This window comes from Cyanistes caeruleus, chromosome 1 (genome assembly GCF_971803275.1).
Source record: "Cyanistes caeruleus chromosome 1, bCyaCae1.hap1.1, whole genome shotgun sequence".
In the NCBI taxonomy this organism is placed as follows: Eukaryota; Metazoa; Chordata; class Aves; order Passeriformes; family Paridae; genus Cyanistes; species Cyanistes caeruleus.
In genome coordinates, this window is record NC_141701.1 from 121,619,231 (window position 1) to 121,629,679 (window position 10,449).

At 38.1% G+C, this 10,449-nt stretch overlaps 1 long non-coding RNA gene across 1 annotated transcript; it reads right to left on the reverse strand.

Moving 5' to 3' along the window:
- Nucleotides 1–241: 241 nt before the first annotated feature.
- Nucleotides 242–9,203, reverse strand: LOC111924300 (uncharacterized). Its single transcript, XR_002861586.2, has 3 exons — nucleotides 8,911–9,203; nucleotides 2,130–8,717; nucleotides 242–2,034 (listed from the first exon to the last, which is right to left on the reverse strand). It is a non-coding gene; the product is annotated as an uncharacterized LOC111924300 (long non-coding RNA).
- Between the last annotated feature and the right edge of the window lie 1,246 nt (nucleotides 9,204–10,449).

The window sequence follows — 10,449 nt, forward strand, 5'->3', positions numbered from 1 at the left end:
TATTGCCTATAACAGGATAGAATGCAGGCTAGAAGCAAAGTGAGGGAAAACATTTTCAAATTGCATTTACTCAGACCAGCACTTTTTTCCCAAAAGGAAGATTATCTGTATGAGTTTTGTTGAATTTACAGTTACATATAATTATGACTAGTAAAGTGAAAATCTGCCCTTAGAAGCCTTGTAAAATGAGGGTTTCTTCACTCTTTTTTTGGTTTTTCACTTAAAGTGTCATTGAAATGTCTTGCATAAGGGGATGCTATTCAACAGTGTACCAGCTAATAATAAGTCTGCTAAAGATTGATTCCTCAGACTGCTACCACTTATGGAAGAAACACACACATTTTTTTTGTTTATTTGTCTCCACTCTCCTGTTTTGAGCTACTTTTTTTTTTTTTTTTTCTTCCAGTGCATTGCAATTTTTCATGGTATCGTGCCCTCGAAGTCATGAATTCAAGAAAAATAAGATGTGGGACATTGTGCCAACATAAACAATTTCTTTGGAAGTTTTATATCAAGACTAGTAATGCAGATGCAGCTATGCTAGAGGCAAGATATTTTGAATTGGTTTAGTTTATTTGACTTGTGGGAGTATTCATTCTAGACTAACAGTTTTTATGGCAATGTAAATGCTTTAACTTCAGCACTGAATATGTAACACTATAAATGTGACACTGTGCTTGAAATTTTAATTTTTTTTTACATTGACATCACCTCTGCTGACCTGATGGAGGTAAGAAGGGGTAAGAGCTGAGAAAATCCCTGTGTAGTCCTTTCCAGTGTGAGCTGGTGCATTGCTAGCGAGGGTTTTGTCACTGCATCAGGTGGGTGATGTGCTGTTTGGTGCTGATGAAGTGCTCCTGTAGAACACACGGCCCATTCATCACCTGTGTGCTAACTCTAGGAGCTATTGAACAGATTTGGTGACAATTACACCCCAGTTCTCTGGGCACTATAACGTTCTCAGAGAGGCAACAGAAGCACAAGATCTCACTGAGGAATAAATACTGAGGATAAATATTGTTCAGTTTAACTGTTTCCAATTTGTGCATAGCGAGTCATGTTCAAACGTGATTAAAACATGGGGTGATTCTTCAGGTAAACCGGTGTTTTACTCCACATAAAGGACCCCTTCCGAAAGAGAGCTTGAACCACACCTAAATGCTTCACAAGAAAAATCCTAAAGTGAATGTGAAGATCTTAGAGTGATTTTTTTTTTGCTGATAGGGCACAGAATAGTGAAATTCTGAATTGGATGAAAACCACAATTTTCTGCTGGCACAGTATAAGGCAGTGTAATTATCCTGGGAAGATTTCTGCTAGTGGCACATCCCTAGAGGATTTTTGTCATCAGCTGATGGGAGAGGTAGTTTAACTACACGATTTTGTTCATCTTTTGCATATCACAGTTGCTGGTGGGGGTGTGGGGAGCTCCACATTGCTTCGGTGCTGCTCGTGTAAATCAGTAGCCACCTGCAGAATTCTGTCTGCTGATGGTCTCCCAAGAAATCCCACTGCTCCCAAGCTGGATTGCAAGTAGCTGCTGCAGAGTGTGCTGACACAGAGCCTGCTGGGGTCTCTTCAGCAGGGAAGATGCCAGCCTGAAGCAGGGCAGGAGGAAGGTGTCCTGCCCTGAGGAGCAGAGAGCTCTGGAGACCTCGCAGCCCCCACGTCACTGTGGGAAAGGCTGCCCAAAGGCTCCCCAGGCCAGACCACAGGCTCTGCCCAGGGTCTCACCGTGAGATCAGGATCTGCAAACAAACTCAATTCCATATTAAATTCCTCCTTCTCCACCCTGCACCAGCTGTCCTAGGATGCTGACAAACAGGCGCTCCTTGTCCTAGAACAAACAGCCTCCTTCTTTGTTTGTTTGCCTGTTAATTAAAAAGCAAATTCTCATTTGGAAAAAGCCAGCATCAGGATGTGGGAAAGACTGGCTCAGACACAGCAATGAGTCCTGTCGGCAGCCTGCTGCTCTAGCTCCCATAGCCAGAGTCCAAAAATAAATGTGAGGTGATCCAGCTGCCAAAACACTTTCTGTAAAAAAAAAAAAAAAAAATAGAAAATGTGAAATGCACTAATGATCAGATATTTCAGGAGGATACCTAATGAGAAAAAAATTGAAGACTTACCCTGTTCTGCCTTTTCTATTTTAACACTGGAAATAAAACATGCTGCAGCAGATTGTATTTCTGTTAAAGCTATAACAGGTTTATGACAGTACTAAAACAGTGCAGCAAACATGGAAATTAGTGTAAGAGTCTTTTAGCATTCTTTATTACTCTTATTTAACAAAAAGTATAATAGCTTTGTAGAACCTAAATGTACTTAAGTAGGGACTTTTTTCCAATAATTTTAATTTGGATCTGGTAATGGATCAATCAAACTTCTATGCCAAGGATTTTTAATATACAACTCTCAAAGAGCTCCAGAGTACTTGTTACGTAATATCCAACAGACCAGAAACTGAGCTACAAAAAAAAATAACTTCCAAAAGTTAATATGTGATCACAGGGCTATGATAAGATACTTCTCAATGCTTCATTATTTTTTAGGAAAATAATGTAATATTAAATCAGTGGTGGCAGTTAGAGATGACATTAGAAATTCTTTAAAAATCATTCTGGGTTTCTTAGCAAGGAATTAAAAAAGAATAAAATATTTCTGCTTCAATGGAGAGCATTTTCCCCTTCAGTGGATAATTAATCTACAGCATGACTTCATATTTTTTATCACTGGGCATCTGAAATGGCATTCTTTCTCACCATGGCATTGAACATGGTAACATCCATGATTTCTTCTTGTGGGTCCAATGTTCAGTCCATATGCTGGCTGTGAAAACTCTCTGCCATGGCTCACTCTGAAATCAGCCTGTCTAAGAGCTGGTGCTCTTCTGCAGTGATGCATGAGGAGAAGCTACTCTATTTCCAGGCAGAAGTACATTAGGAAATACAGAGAGCAAGTAACTGCACAGCCACTTCCAAATAGTTCAGCTGCACAGTCATGTTCAGGATCATGCTGTAGCTACTGTGCTTCCCAAAAACATAACAGGGCTGTTAACTGCACCACCTTTAGCTGTAATTTTTGCACCTCATCCCAGTGTGGATCCCAGCTGGACAAAAGCTCTTCTGGAGTACATTCAGGGCAAGAAATTATTGGTCAGTGGTCTTTTTCATTCTAAATTCTCCCTTCTTTCTCATTCTAAATTCTGCCACTTGATTCACTACAGAGAACTCAGAAAGTAGCTCCAATATGTAACTTTTTAGTTTCACTATTGGACATTGAAAAGTTTTTTGCATTCTGTACTTTTCAGAAATCTAGGTTTATTATCCTTTTTTAAAAAAAAATAATTTAAATGAGAGCTGAAATTTATACTGTCTGTAGCAATTAAATTCTGTAATCTTTACTTTCCACATGCAATTGAGCATGTAACCATCTCAACCCATATTAAACAAAGCTATATTTGAAGTCACAGAGGATGTAACACAGAAAGCTGTTACTTCTCAAATGACCAACAGAGAGCTGTCATAACTTGCCCATCTTATGACTGCACCAAACTGAGATGAATTTCAGGCATGAAGGACCAAAACTGGATATTGTGACCTATGAATATGAGTATGACCATTCATATGGTATGAATATGACATTCATACCATATGAATGGCTCCTCTCAAGCAATTAGCTAAAACAGCAAAGACTTTGGCTTGCTAAGATCTGTACAGCCAAACAACAAAGAATTATTAAGGTTATTATTATCATCTAACTTTCAATACGTATCAACCATCAATTATATACTCCATTTAGTTACTACAGCTAAAGACGACAGGTTAGCATATACAGTGTTTCTTTCAAGCTACTATTTTGCCATCAAAAATTAATATAATAATTATGTATTAGTTTAGATTAACTACATGTAGAATATTAAATAGAACCAAAACAGGATTTTTTTTTTTACCTACACAGAATAACAGAGATTTCTTGATTTTGCAGCTCCTTAAGTGTCTAGTGCATTAAAAGTTGCTCAGAATTAAGGTGTAATCAGTTGATCTTTCTCTATCCCATTGCACATCACAAACAAAACAGCAGTGTGAATATTTCTGACTGAAGTTATGCTCATTTTTTCTCCTAACAGAGCCATAATTAAAACTTTCTCCTGTTCATGAATAGACCTATAGCCTTATACTTGAAGAAGTTTATAGAGTCCTGACATTTTGTACATCTTTGTGAAATCTCTGCACATCTTAACTGTTTTAAAAATGACAGAGGATATGATAGATTTCAATGGTCCAGCTAAAAGATACCAAACATGTTAGATCCTGAACTTCCTCATTAATGTTACAATGCTTTTTCAGTTGAGCAGAGGTTTTAAAAATTAATTCAAAGTAAGTGAAAAGATTTATAATCTTTCTTGTGACTTCAAGGATTTCAAATCTGAGTTCTACCTGAATTTGCAATTTTCCAGAAGTTTCAACTCATGTACATGATCAGCCACTTCACAGAACTTCACCTGCTTCATTTCTCAGTTTCTCTTCTTACCTCTCCTGGTTTTGTTTTGATGCGCCAAATATGTTGAATGACTATTTTCCCCATTTTCTTTTTTCCTATTTCACAAGCTTCTTCCAAGGTGTTTTCATCTTAGATTAGCTGTATTGTCAACCTGCTCTTGAAATTTGTCTATTTTCAGCAGATTTTGTCTTGCAGAGAAAGCTGCTCATTCTGGTAGTAGAGGAACACATTCCCTGATGGTTCCCAAAGAAAGGAAACTTTGGGGTTTGGAATAACTTCTACTGGCTGTTTTGTGTCCTCAAATGCACTGTTACATCTTTTTGCTTGTTCTAGCTACAGCTGAATCTTCCTGAATACTCTTGGGCTCTTAAGTGATCGTCAGAATTTCGTGGTGAGGCTGCAATTCATGATCATGAGGACAGGATGTAGGAACGCCTACACAACTAACTGGTGAAGTTCACAGAGAGAAGGAATTTGATTTGCAACAAGCCACTTTTGAGTCTAGGACCTCGTGACCCTCTCACAGTTTTACTGGCCATGAGGTTTGCACAGGCTCCAGGCGTGCCCTGTGCCTGCACACAGTGCTTGCTGCTGCAGGACACTGCAGGACAGGGAGGCTCCTCTGCCTGGTGCCCATGTGTGTGACCTCAAGCCCACTTCCACCAGGGGACAAATCATTAGTGGCACTTTCAAACACCAGACTTTGTAGGTACAAGGCAAATTTCCACCAAAGAGCTCCTCCATCAGCTCACTGATGTAGCTGTTCCCATTAGATCTTCCAGTAAAAAAGCTGGTGCTAAATTGTAGGGTTTTCAGTCCATGTGAAACTTGTCTTTGACAGCACAAAGAAAATTTCGGTGGGATAGAATATTACTGTCTGTGCAATTTAAGGGTTTTTCCTTCTCCAGCATCTTTTGCAAAGAACTGTCTGGCCACAGAGCTCTTCTGCTCTCACTTCCAGGTGGCCGCCTGCACTAGAGAGCACTACAACCCTGAAACCCTGACATCCACCCTTAAATGCAAAAACAAAACCAAAACAAGCCAACCAAACAAATTAAGTGGACTGGTTAGCTTTGTCAAGGCAGTATCACCTTATTAGAAGCTTGAAGCAAATTTTGATCCTTAGTCTTTCACTGAAAAATTAAGATCAATTTATGGTTATTGTATGACCCAAAATATTTTTGGCATCTCCACAAGGAAATCATTGTATTTTTTTAAAAACAGTTGCATTCTTATTTTGCTATTTTGACATAGGTTGTTTTGAGTAGCACTGATCATTTGTTGTGGTGAGCACAGTTATAGGACTAACATCTTCTTTTGCTAGCTGGTTTCTTTAACAAAAACAATTCTATATTATTTACCAGTTCTATAGGGTTATTTAAGTATCCTATAACAATAAATAGGAGGTGCATTCGCCTGAAATATGGATTTTTCTCTTCTGGGCCTATGAATACAATGGGGCATTATCACTTTCACCCTGTAGACTGAACCATAGCACTGCATAATGCAACTTCAGTCCATTTTGAGATGACTGCAAATTGTCGTAATTTTTTGTTAGAGTAATGATCAAATATTGATATTTCTTCAGTTCATACAAATGGATAAAACCTTTTTACATGCTACTTAGTCAATATATTCTGATGTTCACATTAGGGATTTGGAAATCAATGTAGTTTTCCTGTTATTCTTTTATGATTAAATCAATTTGGGTTATTTACTCATAGCAGAAAATATGGGTGATTGCAAACCCTACAGCTTGGTGAATTGCTTTCTCACTACTGCTGCCCTGTAATGAGATGGTGCAGGTTCTCTTCAGGGGTTGACTACACTTGCTTATAGAAGCCATTTGAGGTGCAAAAATTGTTTATTATTGAGGGCTAGAAGTGTTTCCTGCTAAAGGGCATCTTCTTCGTTTGCTTTTGCATTAACATTGACAAAGCATGGTAATGCTAGAGCCCAGCAGTGCTGATGGTATGGAGGAAAATAGCAGATACTTGGCAATTCAGCTTAAACCAGCACACTTTGGCTCCCAGGTTAGAGACACCAGTTAAAAAAGAAAGTAGAATAATAAAATGGATGTACAATAGGAATTTTGGAAATATTATTCCTGAGAATCAGAGCTATAAAAAGGTGAAAGATTGTGCATTAAAGAGATTTATATTAAAACTTCCCATAAAAGGAGCAGCAGCAGCATAATCTGATATTCTAGATTGGGCAAACAGATTTTATTTATATTTCAGAAGCAAGAACAAATATTAGTGCAATAACTTTAAGTAAAACTACAGTTAAAGCATTGGAATACAAAGCTTATTCTCCTAAGTTCCCATGTTAATTTTATTTCTGTGGGCATCATCCATACTTTTCTTTTGGAAGAGAAGTATGTGTAGAATGTACATTCTTGGCTATTCTCTTGGTGCATTTAGAGAAAAGCACCTCTCATGCACTAAAATTATTCCAGTTCAAGTCTATTTGATCAACCTAAAGCCCAGTTAATCTTGAAATCCCATTAATATTTGTGCAGCTCATTCCAGAACCTCAAATTTGGAAGTACTATGGGTGTGTCTTTCACCTGATGGAAAAATATGATTTTCATCATTTCAGGTACAGAATATATAACCATTCACAGACAGAACAGGAATTTATTTGAACTGAGAGTCCCAAAGATCCCAAATCAGATTGTCTCCTGAAAAAAATACTTTCCATACATGAAAAACTGGATGCTAGTGGGTGTCTCATCCTGCCTTGATTCACTAAGCCTTCTTTAATTTTAAGCAGCACAAGCCAGGCTTCAGAAGGTAGAGGTGCTCCCTGCCTAGTTTGGTACCACTCACATGATTTACTGGATATAGAACACACCTGATAAAGCAGAATTTGGGTTTTGGGGAACAAAGGAAAACAAAGGATTTTTAAAGCAATGTAACTGAAAAGCTTTAACCAAAATTACTTCTGTGGCTGAGTTTTAAACTTCTAAAATCTGGGTCTGTGATAAAAGAAATTACAGACTCTTAATTTTGTCAATGAAACTGAATGCCTATACAATAAAAGGTCTCAACTCATATTACTACATCTTAAACCACATAAACATGAAGGTGAACTACAGCAAGCATGACAAAGCAGCAGAGCATTTAGATCTCACTTAAAAATCGGTGGAGGTAACTTCTCTTTCTTGACAGCAACAATCCCATAAATTGAGCTCATTGATGAATGTTTTAAAAAATATTTTCTCCTTTTTTCCTCCTCTTTTGACCAGAACAGGAAAAGATCAAATACTCCTGTGCACAGAGGTGCTGAAGCCCATCCTTTCCAAAGCATCACTATGACGCTGTCGATTTCTGTGGAAACTGGCCATTCAAATCTTGTAGTTCTGAGAAACTTACTGAAGTGTGGAAAAGAAATGGGAACAGGATTTTTATGCAGTTCTTTTCTCTAGATTCAGAAGTTCTTTAAAGAGACAGATCTCAAAATCAACACCAGCATGAACTTGGGCATTGAAAGAATGACAAAAATGTGAGTTTCATGACTAAAATATTTGAAATGGACAACAAGGAGTGACTGTCAGGATGTGGTGAAGTCCACTCCCAGGGGCTGCCAGGACCCCTGCCAGCAGCCATGGCCATAATTCAGTTTGGAAGTAGTAAAGGAATACACAAGTGTCAAAATATCTGAATACTTTAGGAGTGTTGCAAATATTTTTTAGCAATAAGTGGCATATACTATACTGAGCTGATTCCTACAATGACTTATACAACTGAAAATCAAGTGTAATTCTCTTGATTTCACTATTGTACCAGAAAAAGCAGAATGTGTCTCTGGAACCTTTAAAAACTGATGATGACAAAATTGACCACACTTCTGAAACAACACCGCAAAATTCACATCTTCAATAAAGCAGCTTTTCACTAATGCAGGTGACTTCTTAATTTCCTGGTCTGTCTCACCTCTGTGAAATGACTCTGTATACTGCTACACCTTGCCAGAAAAAGGAGGCTTCCCTCACTGCTTGTGGCATGTTCAGAGTCTGTGTTAGTGGCGAGCTGGAAAAGGGCTGCTTCCCTCCTTCCCCAGTACTGTCAGCATCCTCCTTCCTCACCAGCCTGAATCTGGCCAAGCATTTCAAGATCATTTCCAAACCTGGCCGCCCTTCAAGCCATCATCTTGGTACAGGTTGCCAATAAAATACCGGTGGCCAGCTCCTTTCTGGGTAAGCAATCTTCCTAATGAAAATAGGTCTGAAGTAATTATCAGAAATAGTGTTTTGCATATATGCAACCCAGTTAAATACCTTGATGGAATCTAGTAAATTTTAAGTATAATTTTTTAGGGTGTGACAGGGTCTTTGAAAAGAGTTAGGAAATATTAGTGTTCTGTGACTGCAAGCTCGATTTGCTAATAAAGACAATACCTTACCCCAAAGGTTTTTTCCAGCTGCGTCCCCTGAAGCACAAATGTTGAGCATGTATCACGCAGAACTGTCAGTTACTGCTGGAGCCAGAAAATTGTTGTTTCAAATGTTACAGTACAGGAAAATCGCCTCTCTGCACTTGCTGCCAAAAAAATGACAGCTTAATTTATGCCATGCTGAAGCTACATTACAGAGCCATTCAGCCTGGCAGTTAAGTACACTCCACGCTCACATCTTTCCCCTGTGCAAGTGCACTGGGGAGAAATACACAGGGACTGTAATAAGGACAATTGGCTGCAGTGTTTTCCATGTCACTGGAACTAAATACAGGTGAAACAGAATCAGCAATAAAATACATCACCTGAACCTCATATGCAAAACACCACTCGGTGTGTGGATTCACAAATAATCAGGAAGGATGTGGGACAGAAATGTTATGCATGAAGTGGATTATAGAGAGGTTTGCTCGTGTCAGACCTCTGGGTTTTATGTTGAAGGGAGGTGCTGAGGTATTACCCATGCCTTTGAAAATTATGTCAGTATCCTTGGTTCAGACCTTCAAAACTTGGCAATGTTTACACTTTCTGAAATTAAAAATCTGACAGTATTAAAGCACAGCCTAGTGCCGATATTTGTCATCAAGGTTTTCAGAAGATATTAAAGATGCACATGACATTATTTAAAATGAACCATCAGGCAAACAAATCCCATAAAATTATCATCCTAAATGAATCCCAAGATTGCTATGTAGTTTTTTAAGGCCAAAGCTTAATTTTGTTTGACATTGAAACAATGATCATCCATGTAATAGAATGAAAGGAAATTATCATGTCTGTTTTTCTAGTTAGTTTATTCATATTAATCACATGGTAATTATGTCCAGAAAGATTGATCTTAAACACTCTTGCAAATGAAGAATTTGAATTCATTTCATAAACTCATCGAGATCAAAACCAGTTGATCTTGATGTCAGTTAATTTATTTCCCCTCTCCTTCCTTTTCTACTCAATGTTTGTACCAATATTACTATGTGCAATATTAATGCTTACCTTTAGAAGGCTTTTGCTAATAGCTAACCCATTCACAGCTGACTGGCTTCACAGCTGTTTTCTGAGGTGGAGGGCAGTAAAACAAAAGGCTTCATGAAATGAATCAAATGCACTGACTGAGATTTTTAAAGCATAAATAGTCTTTGAATCTACCCATTCTTGTTTGTGCAATGAAATCTACCTGCAGTGAGTAGGGCTGTGTATAAAAACACTGTGGGATGTTTGAAGAAAATATTTCTCATTAACTTGGAAATTCTGGGTACAGATAAATAACTTCAGGATTTATCATAATGTCAGAACAATGTTTGGCTTAGAACTGGCACAGTTTCTTTGGGAGATCTTGTGTCTTGTGTGAGGTTGTGTCCACATCCATTTTATTCCCAATGAAATACTTCCCATTCCTGTTCTCACAGAGGTTAGTTACAGTTTGAGTGAGCCCCAAATCAGGAAAAAACACAAAAAATCTCTATTGAAATGAGTGAAGTGTGGCTTTTG